Below are 12,096 nucleotides of genomic sequence, written 5' to 3' on the forward strand. Positions count from 1 at the left end.
CAAAATGCACCCTCCGCAGTGACTTTCTTGCTGCCTTTCCTGGTAATTCCTTTTCTGTTAGAATGGGGTTAATATTCTGGGGAGCAAAACAGTACATGCAGATGGTCTGAAAGTGAAACTAGTCAGGGACTGATAATGTATTGTAGTGTGCATAGTAAAGGGCTATATCCTGAAATATTTCTAAGTCTATGTTTTCCTGTCCAATTCATGAGGAATAAACAAAAAACTATTTTTAGACACACACACAGGGTTCCCACAGTCATGGAAAATCCTGGAAAATCCTGGAAAAATTTGTGGTCATGGAAAGTCAGGGAAAAGTCAGGGAATTTGGAAAATTTGTGAAAAGTCATGGAAAAGTCATGGAATTGCATTTACCTCTTGGCTATGGCAGCTTTCCAGTTTGTCATGTCTCGCAACTCTCATACTCTGTGATCATACTCTGCTATTATAATTGGTGTTCATGATTTCCATTTTTCCCAGTTTTGTGACATCCCAAATTCTACATAACTCCTGGGACATATACTAATGATAATAGATGTACATGTACATGTCATGAGTAAGACAGTGGATGGAACAGATGGCTGTGAGGGGAGGTGGAGGCCATCATAACGTGTCTGATTTTGGAAACCGTGCCAGGAAGGAAGTCATGGAAAGCAGCAATTTAGTCATGGAAAAGTCATGGAAAAGTCATGGAATTCTGTTTTCAAATTTCTGTGGGAACCCTGCACACATACAAACACACAGACATTTACGCACATGCGCTCATCATGTAGACAAATTGACTGCAGTACATCACATGGATATGACAATTATCTGACAAAGCTTTTGCTATAGCATAGTCATTTATGAGACTTTTCCTTGTGAATATTGTCTGTTCTATTGATGAGAACATGAGGTCCACATGGATTTTATCTTGTCAGTGATCCTTGGTGATTTAAATGTCAGTGAATTTCAGGAACATGCAGTAAAAAAAAAAAGAAAAATTGTAATCATAATCATTTATATTTATGCAGCTGTCACTGGTCCATTAAGTAGAACTACCCAAAATGTCACATTAAAAGCAGCATTGTAATGAGTCATACTTTTCCCCAGATGATCTATAGATTTGCCTCATTATGACTATTTGACAAGTTTACGCATAGAATAAGCTGCATTACATTTAGTTGCTATTGGTATTTGACATACTGATACCTTTCCTATTTATGAGCTTCTAATGTTGATGTCGGCTGTACGTGTGCAGTGGTCAGTGTATGGATACAGGTGAGTTTATATCATTCAGCGTGAATGAATGTGGAGCATTTAGGCCAAGGCAGTGAAAACAATTAACATATATGGCTCCTTGTATGAGAAATATGTCTGTATACCATTAATTGTTTTTGAAATTTGAAATGACATGAAATTTATTTACTAAACAAACAAACATTGTCAACAAAGTCACAACAATTAATAGTTGCAATATAGTTCGGCAAAAAAGATCTGGCAATAGCGTGCAGGCTAGTTGAGGCCAGTCCTTTCAATGATATAGATTGTAATATAATGTAATTAACAATATTCACAGAAGAATTGTTATATGTACATATTTACATGTTTTCATAAGGAATCATATATACTATAATTGATAACAGATACTTTCACAATGATATCCAAAAAGCGTTGCGGGTGTTTATCATATTGAAACAATAATTGTCATTGTATCGAGATTTTAAAAGGGGTTTTTTCTCATCTTTACCTTGAGTAGTCTTCATTACACATTTAATCTGCAATATGCTGATTGACTTGGCTTGAGACGAGTGTATGCACCTTGTAATTTTGTCTGCGATCATGAAGGATTAGTAGAATCAATGCATACATTTAGGAGAGATTTATGAAAATTTTGAACTGAAATATGTTGAATGTTACTCAAATTAGAGAAAATGGTCAAGTTGAAATGATACATTAGGATATCCTCAATCAACCAATTCCAAGTCGTGACAATATTTCCATGTTTAGAAAAGAATCTGAGTTTTGTTTTTCCTTTGTGACCTTTCACACTTTGTTTGCTGTTCCTTGTCCAATGCTCTTTCATGCTAGTACTGCGGTAAACCATCTTGATGCGTACCGAAACTGATGCAGAAGTTTTGAGGGGGTTTTGCAACGTCTCGCTTTCAAATGATATGACACTGCACAACTAGTGCTGTGCTGATCAGTGAATCGTCATCATCTTTCATGGTTTATTGCAAGCTTTACTGGCAACAGCTGTTAAATTTGCTCACAGTATCATATTTTTCTGGGGGGAAAAAAGACGATGGAAATAATATGTCACTTTCACTGGAATACTACATGTGAGAAAGGTTGCTTAGTGTTTACAAATGCAGGCAACTCTACCTTTTGATAGCCAACCTCACAAAAGTTGAAATATTGGGTAAGTCGAAGAAAAATTCTACCCTGGTTGAATAGAAACAAGCATTTATTCTCTTGTGTACAGTATGTCGAAATTAATGTTAGTCAATTAATTTTTCTTTTGTCTCTGTTGGATTCGACTTGGGTGATGTTGACTGTAGTTTTATCGCACCAGGTGGAATGAGCGCTTGCCCTGTAAAAATAAGCTGGAAATGTTCAGTTATTTATTGTACCTTGATGATGCTTGAGAGACTGGTATGTGAAGAGTGAGAAGTTGATGACGTTTTACCAAGCATTGAATTCTTGTAGACATTTCTTGGTGGATGCCCCTGAAGGTATGAACCAAGATATCAATCAGTTATTAAATAACACTGGGAGTTGTAAGTCCTCACTGAAAAAAAGAGGGAAAATTGTTATGTAGTTTGGATATGACTTTGTGTAGACAGCTACTGTAACTCAGACGGCTTGTGTTACGTGCTAATGATGTGTGTGCAAGCTGTAAAAAAGAAGTTGCAAAAAATGTCTAAGAAGAGTGAAATAAATACATTATACTGTATATGTAATAAAATGCGGTACAATCTTCCCGAGTGTTCTTTAAAGTAATCTCCTGTGTTGTTGTTGTTGTATGCCATGCTGTATTAGGCATGTCCCTGGATATCTTTTTGAGAGGAAGCTCAAATTCTCTCCTGTGTTTTAATTTTTGCTTTGAGGAATATTGTAATTGCGATAGGTACTCTGTGTGGATGATAATGTGTATGAATATGGATATATTGCGCATTCATTTGTGTGTATGTTTATTTGTGTGTATCATATCCATATCGTCTACATGCATATATACATGTATACACAAACATATGATTTTATATATATATATATATATATATATGTGTGTGTGTGTATATATATATATATATATATATATATATATATATATATATGTATATATATATATGTGTGTGTGTGTGTGTGTATATATATATATATATATATATATATATATATATATATATATACTAGGTGTTTCAAAAAACATTTCCCACTTTTGATCATTGATAATTCTGAAACTGTTCATTCGATAAAACTGTCATTGATATGAGTAATAGCTGAATAGTGTACAATTTTGTTGAAGGTAATTTGAATGTGAAAGCATAAATCAGTTTCATTAAATCTAAGATTGATTTTGAAGTAAGGTTTCAGATTTTGGTCAAATTTTAACCCTCTGTACAAAAATAAACTTTACACAGAAACCAATGATGTGTATGTGAGTGTGTGCTGACAATGGCCCTGAACAATGGACATGCCTGAACCACCTGTTGACTGGGCGTCAGTCTCGCGCTCCCTGGCACATGAATGCTTAATCAATAATTCATGTTGATTGCCCTGGGCACTGCTAGTCTGAATTCATGCTCGGTAAAGGGTAAAATGCATGCACATGGAAAAAGTAAGCACATGTTTCCATGTGCTTGCAAACACCACATTTCATTCCAGCTGGCAATCATTTTCAAATTTTGCTTCACATATCACTCAATTTGGGATATAATTAAGCATTTAATGATCTAAAGTTCCTCATTTTTATACAACTGTCTATGTATACTAATTAAATAGTCTGACAAATTTTCGCTTTTTCGATAAGAAGAGATCATTTTTGGTAAAGAGTTCAGCAGCATTTATCATTGGGGCGATTTGTTTCACAGTAGATTTATTTAAGGCTCCATATACACAAGAGTGTATACTCTAATTGATTTTCTTTTCTTCCTGTCACCATCTTTACAATAGAACAGAAGGTATTCATTGTAATTTCGTTTTTCAGAAGTAGGGAGAGGACTGTTGCGACTCAAAGACAGTATCGGCAGTTGTTGACTTTACACAGATACTGCCAGAGCCTGAATAAAGACTAGTTGTGACAGTGGAATTTCTCATGAATAAATAATGAAGCATTCAAACCCTGGCCATTGTTCAGGACCATTGTCAGGTGTTAACCACACACTCCCATACACACCCATTGACCCCTGTGCAAAGTGAAATTTTGTACAGAGGGTTGAAAATAGAGCAAAATCTGGAACCTAACTGTGAAATTAATCATGGATTTCATGAAACTGATTTATGCTTTCATATTTAAACCACCTTCAACCAAATTGTACAGTATTCAGCTATCACTCATATCAATGACAGTGTTATCTGATATATAGTTTATGAATTATTAAGAATCAAAAGTGGGAAATGTTTTTTGAAACACCTAGTATATATAGAAGTATTGCAACAAGTTCACTCGGTTGACATCAGGTACATCCGTATTTTATTTTATTTTAAAGCAATAAAATACGGATGTACCTGATGTCAACCGAGTGAACCTGTTGCAATACTTCTGTCTAAAGCTCTTCCTTTGAGGATATCGAGCACTCTTCATAGAAGGATAGAATCACCAAGTGTATATATATATATATATATATATATATACACATACACACATACATGTGTCTGTGTCTGTGTTAATACAATCATTTATTGTTTCACATTATTCAGCAGTGTCTTATGGAATCATATCATTGTATCATAAGTAATATATTTTTTCATCCATTGCCCCAAGTCATGCATACACATAATTATATTACACTGCCATAAGACACAAACGCCAACTCACAAATTCGCTCAACCAGGCCCTGAAAAAAGGCGACACACTTCTTGGAAATCCAATGTACACCTAAGAATAGTTCTCATGCTATTTTCGCCTATTTCCTCCCATAACGACGTTTAAACTTAAAACAAAAAGAGCAATACTTAGTGAGAACACAAGTCCCAGCACTTACATGCATACAGATACCTATGATATTAATACACTGTACAGTCAAACAAATAAGACGAACTTAAAAAAAAATGACCCGGATTTTCATAAACACGTGGTAATTATGTTTTGTAAGTCGAAAGATTGTCTCCAGTCTCTTTAAACTTGACTTTAGAAAGGATGACTGTATATGAATACACTTGTACAACATATTTATGAAATCCTTCCTCTGACGATGCCATGGCCTCCAATTGGTTAAATTTTCTTCTGGTTGAAAAAAAAAAGAAAGAAAAAGAACGTAGTCTTTTTTAATAAGTCGACGTTTTGGAATGCATTTTCGTGTCAACGACGACATCCTATATGGTTTCTGCGTTGCCTGTATAATCGTGAGTTTCACCGACAGGAAAAAGTTGGGGGTCCCGCCGGCCCGCAGGTCGTCCGAGCGAAGAGTGCTGATAACGGTGCCAACCACTGATGTCCGTACACAGTTCTTGACATAGAAATGGGTCGAACAAGAATTGCGTTCGGACAATCAAGGGAGAGCACTCGTGTGGGTGTTTGTGGCGGACCAGATGGATTAGACGATCATGTCTTGGTCAGGAGCCGGCAGGGAACGGGCGCAGGAGGCTAGCAGAGACATGGTGGCAGCAAGGGTTCGAAGGCGTACGAATGGCGGCAACTTAATTCCTGTCTAGTGACAGGAGAAATATGAAGACGTTGTTTGTGATTCCCCCTCCCCCTTCTTTTCTTAAAGATCTTAAGCACGGTATGCGCCCTTGTTGCGGATGGGTGGGGGTGAGATACCGATACGCTGTTTGGATCGAAGGCTACAGTTAATCAACCGTCGAAGAGATGATAGTTTTTGAATAGCATTTCTCGCTGAATTGATATTACCTTCGTGCATTTTTTGATCACAGACGAAAGGGAGAATGGAATTCATAGGAAAAGTTGTTTGCGTGTAGGATTTGGTTTGTTCCTTTTTTTTTTCCTTTTTTTTTCCTGTTTAGTCTCATTTCTGGTGAGAAGAACAAAGTGAGGGGAGCGCCCTCGAAATGAGATTAATTTCATTATAAAGGTCGCAGATGAGAGCGCTAATCCTCGGGATAATCGGGGACACCTGAGAAAAACATCTCATTTACGTAAAGTATGGAAAAATGCTGCTTATTAATAAGTGCCCAGACAGATAAAAATATCTTCAGATAAAGGAAGGCATACGTGATGTTTGTGACATTTTGGTATTTTAATGAAACAGTCAGTAACACTCAGTTGGGTGTATGATTAAATGAATAAATGAATGAGTGGAAAATTCTAGAAATAGGACCTATACAGCTTATTTTGTACATGTAGATGAACACATACGCATACATACATACGCACACACACATACACACATAAATATTTGTACATAATCTATACCAATAGGAAAAGAGAAGGATATCTATAGACATAATACATTCTAAAGATGTAATAATTGCATCGTGCTGATGTGGATTGATATAATTTTTGTCTCGTCTAAATGTGTTTCTGACAGGTTTTGTGAGGTATATATATGGCAAGCTGTACAGCATGGAACCTTTTTCATTGTTGTTGTTGTATTGTTTCTTTCCTTCTTCTTCTTCTTCTTCTCCTCCTCCTCCTCCTCCTCCTCCTCCTCCTCCTCCTCCTTCTTCCGCAAGTGCTGACATGATGGCAGACGATAATAGTTTGTGGCGCCACAAACACAGTTGAAAGAAGATGTTTCTAAGGCGCCAAACCACAAGCTACTGATGAATGGACGGCGGATGACGGGTATGTGTTATCATGGTGCAATAAGCCAGTTCGGAGTTCCACTTTGAGCATGAGCAGAAAAAAAAGTGCCATTTTGTACTAGCAGATATTACAGGCATAATTTACCATTTGCAAACAAAACAAAAAACCAGCATTAGTGCTTCAAAATAGTTCTAAAGTGTAAATTTAGGATAGAAACAACCAATGTAAAAATTTGAAACAGTATAATCGATGTTGAGTATTGTTAAATATACGAAATGTGAACAATAGATATGATAAAAAATTTCCAGATTAAACTGTCTGCAGTTATGATTTAATGAGAAAAATAGTGATATCTCTTAATATTTTAGGCTTTATTGCAAGAATGTTATATAATAGGATGTTTTGTGATACAACTGACCTACACATATGCATCAGATGTGATGTCTTGAACATTTTTTTTTAAACCACTGCTCCTAAAGGTAAACAAGACCTTTAAGCATCTGTGATGTTATGATTACTCATGAAATCAATTGTGCTCGCCAGTCTACCCTACAATATTAAAGCCCGGTAAGTGAATTTGACAATATCAATAAATTAGTTTGTCAATGCATTCATTGCAAAACAATGAAATGGATGTTTCCCCATACAAAGTACTGATTGACTGATCGTTCTAGTCACCTGGTCTACGCAAGTGCAGTTTTTGTTTGAACATGAATTCCTTAGATTATCAAGTTGGGCAGGCTTATGCATTATTTCGCTTTGAAAAGATTAAAGTGCTTAACCAACTGAGGAAAAAAATGTATTTGTACCAATTTGCTCATGAGCTAACACCTAAACTGGCTCATTAATACGATTACGAGTGGTTCTTGGTATAATCGCATTCTAAATTGCTCATCGGATGCAAGCAATGTGAATGTAGAACGTGCTGGACTTGAGCTGAGGAAATCAATGAATATGAGACATACGACACAATTTCTCTGAATCTCTCTTTTTATAGGCATATATGAATACACATACACATATATAAGTATGTTCAGGTGTTAGCAATTATGTAGATAGATGGATAGATAGATCCTCGTATATGCCTGCAAATACTCAGATATTCGTTTCGTTTTATTTAGCTGTATAATACAGCTTATAACTATCCAGTTTCACAAACTAATGTGACTGGATATGGTTTTCGTTTGTTTGGTTGGTTGATTGGTTTTGCAGGTACTTTGGTTATTTCGCGAATTGTTTGAATCTTTTATTTTCCTACAAAAAATTCGGCAAGACTGGTATTTAACTATCAATGCGTGGGCCCGTTGATAACAATGATGATAATAAAAACAAAGTTACTAGGGACTAACTGCTTAAAATCTTCAAGTTTATTTTGAATGCAGGAAATACATTGTATAGTGCACCCAGTTCGTTAGTGTTCAAGTTGAAAACAATTCGTCCTGTATTTCAAGTAATGGTTCGTGTGATGAAGTTAGAATATCGTTTTTGCACACAAAAATTTTGATGTATTCCAATTCATTTATTTTTTTTTTTTTTTTTGCCAGACGAATAGCCAAGAGATATAAAACTTCTGAAATGGCTGCCAACCCTTTCATTAACTGTCATTTTTTGAGATATGAGATACATGTATCAGCAACATAGTTTTCTCGAGAGCGCTTCATGATCGCTTTATATTTCTACAACAGGTTGAGTTGTCTAAAGAACATACAGAAAGTGAAAGTTGTCGTCTGCTACGTTACTTACCGTTCTATAGTCGAATTCCTGGTAGACAGACTTTCAGATACCAAACTTGACGTGTTAGTTGTCTTCAATGGCTTCATTTCTGACATCTGTGGAAAAGTTGTGCATCAGCTGTTTCTAGAAAAGTGCAAACTTTAGATGAACGTTGAACGTGTTCAAACTCGGATGGCAAATTACGGAACTTTTACTCGCGGACCCTTTGCTGACGAATCTATGACTGGACCAAAGTAGCCAGAGATTGAGAGAGGGAAGAGAGAGCGACAGAGTTGGTTTGACGTTTACCGCAGATCCCCCAGCGTGCAATCAGCAAGACGTCCCACCCCGCACTAAGAGCCAGAGACAAAGTGACACACCCATCGGTGGTACGGGACTCCACGCACTCAAAGTGACCGCTCCTTCTAGCGCTCACACCGAGAACAATGTATAGCTCCACGGTCCCTAACCACCACCCCTTAATCCAAGTTAAGGAATCCTATGTATACCCTCTTCCTTTCAAACACGGCGTCGTTAATCATCCGCGGCTTAGTGGCGCGTATAACTATCTATGGACCTCCCGTGCCTTTGACTCCTTAAATATTATTCTCCACTTCAATCACGAAACGGCGGAGACCAGAGCGAATTAAGGAGAGAGCCACATAAGATGTAGAGAATAGAAGAGGTCCCAAAGTCACCGAAATGTTACTGGTGCCAACTGGCTTCCTTCTTTTCAAATGTGGCCCACCACCCCCTAGACTAAAGCCATTGGAATGTAGCCCATCAGTAACATTGTTAGATGAGTCTGTTAATTTGCAGTTGTCTTGCTTCACCGTTCAGTCTCCTTGACTTTATTCAATCTCACAAAGACTGGATGAAATAGATTATCAACCAGTTTGAAGATGAGGGGTCTAAAGTGTAATGCATGCAGACCCCACATCCATGACATCTCCAGAATTGGTACAGTCTCTACATTAAGTCCGTCGTATGCGGGTTTGATGAAAATTGTGCATTGCACTCTCTGTAATGTCGCCAAAGAAGTTTGAAAATCCTTTGATAGCCGCTATCTTGTCTGATTATGAAGAATAATGAGTGTCTCCCACGTTGGGACAATTTTGGGACTGAAATACATTCGCTTCATTAAATGACACAAAGTATGGGGAGCATCTTGTAGACATTGACCAGTTTTTCGAATTGTTGACATTTTCTATCACCTGTTATTCTAAAAGAAAGTTTGAAGAGTTTTATTGCAAAATGGGCTAGGCGCCATTTCTAAACATTTTAAAGTAAGTCCATCGTCAGATATAGACCGAAAAAAATAAAACCTTTCCCAAGATAACTCACTTGTAACATAAAAAGGAATGATTTAAAATATCCCGTATTTTTTTTATTCCGCTTTTTCTGTGTTTTCTAGTAACTTTGATTGCAAATAACTCAATTTAACAAGAGTGAAGTTAGCTCGTTTTGCGAAAAACTCTTCAGTTTGCCGTCATGTTGTTTAAGATGATATTGAAGAACCAGTCAGTTTCCAGTCATGGTATTTAAACGATGTACAACACATTGTACAAATTATTATGAATGGATCTATTTACCAATGCGAACTTATGTCACTAAAATTTTATCACTGTGATTGAGAGAAAAGAGGATAAACTATATGGTTACAGTTCGTATTTCATTCATTTGGTTGCATTGAGATCATCTGTAGGCCTAACGATTGTATAGTGATCTTCTGTATGAGACACAGTGTCAGTGGAGTTGTTTGTGTAAAAAGAAACATAATGAAAATGCGTAAAGTGAACAACATTTTAAGTGCAAACAAACGGTATTTTTCATTTCTCATTGAAAGGGGAAAGACCGTATTATTCGAACTCAGCAAACAAACAAATACAGTATATAGATGTGCAGTGAACATCTTCATTTTGTTTTATCTCTACTTGATGCGGATACTGGGAAGGCATTTCGGAATTTCGTATCTCAAGTTTTGAATTCAAGTTTAATATTTGGATCAAAATCAAATTGTCGAATGTTTCTATTCTGTTCAACTTGTTGAGGCAAATGCATTATTTGAAAGCCAATTTAAAAGTCACAAAGCCTGTTTTATTAATTAATCGAAGACCCACTGTTTTGTAAAAGACTAACACTGACAATAACAATGCATATGATAACGATGATGGGGCTAATGATAACAATAAAGTTTATCAAAATTACGCAGTGATTTTCTTTTGTATTTAAGGTGAGAATATCCAAACAACTACCATGCAGAATTGTTACAAATGATTCTGCAGTTAACAATTTGTAGTTGTTGACTTGTTTTCATTTCATACTCCTGTCTCCCGTTTGTACACACACACACACACACACACACACACACACACACACACACACACAATGTATAATGTATATGTATGATTTATGTATATATGCATATATCTATATATCTATATATATTATGACATGTTTATATCAATAATTTAAGAGAACATAACACCTTCTTTTGTAAGTTAAGTTAGGATGTTGAAGGACTATACACGAATATGATGCGAAGGATACAATCTCCTATTGATATAGAATATAGTATATTTCATATCAGAAGGAGTATATAGTTCAGTGAAGATTGTTAGATTATAACATATAGGCACCTCTACCAATTTGCGTACGGGTTGAAACTAGGGTTTCGTAAACACACACACACACACACACACACACACACACACACACACACCTTCCAAGCTTTTATTTTGATACCTTTCATTTTGAGGTTCGATTTCTATGAATCTTTACCGTGTCCTTTGTCTGCACTTCAATAACTGCCTCTGGTGACTATGGATATCGAAGAGATTACTGTATGTAATAATTTCGGAAACTGCTGTTCCATTGTGTGACCCTTAAAAATCAGTTATCCTTTCGAGTCCTCTTCCTCTCTGTATGTAGCCCCAGTGTTTGTAGCGGCCAGCAAACATCTATTGCATTCGTCAGTCATTCTTGTAACATGCTTAAAGGAGACCTCCGGATGATTTTCAGATTTTTACATTTGAACAACTATGAATTAGTAATACTGAGGACAGAGATTCAGAATTTGTGATAATTGGGATGAAGAATAAGAATATTTTCAAAATTTAGAACAAATTGCAATGAACAAGGATGATGACATGGCAGCCTCACCATAAGAATGCATGAGTTGGGGCTCAAGGAAGCAGAACTAAAGAAGAAGGCATGCATAGATTATTCACAGGTGAACTCGCAAGCAAGCGGTATTGTATTGGAATTACACTGCTACATCTCTGAAATATGTGAACGTCCCATGTCATCATCCCTGTTCAGTGTAATTTGTTGAAGGTTTTTCAAAGTATTGTTTCTCTGCTCAAGAACCACAATAAATTCCACAAATCTATACATGGAGTAGTCGATTTATGTACTACATGATGTGAAATTATGAAAATTGTCTGGAATGTCCCTTTAACGTGCAGAATTGC

The sequence above is a fragment of the Diadema antillarum genome, unplaced genomic scaffold, assembly GCF_040938485.1.
Source record: "Diadema antillarum isolate AM-2024a unplaced genomic scaffold, OU_Dant_1.0 seq00000906_RagTag, whole genome shotgun sequence".
Lineage (NCBI taxonomy): Eukaryota > Metazoa > Echinodermata > Echinoidea > Diadematoida > Diadematidae > Diadema > Diadema antillarum.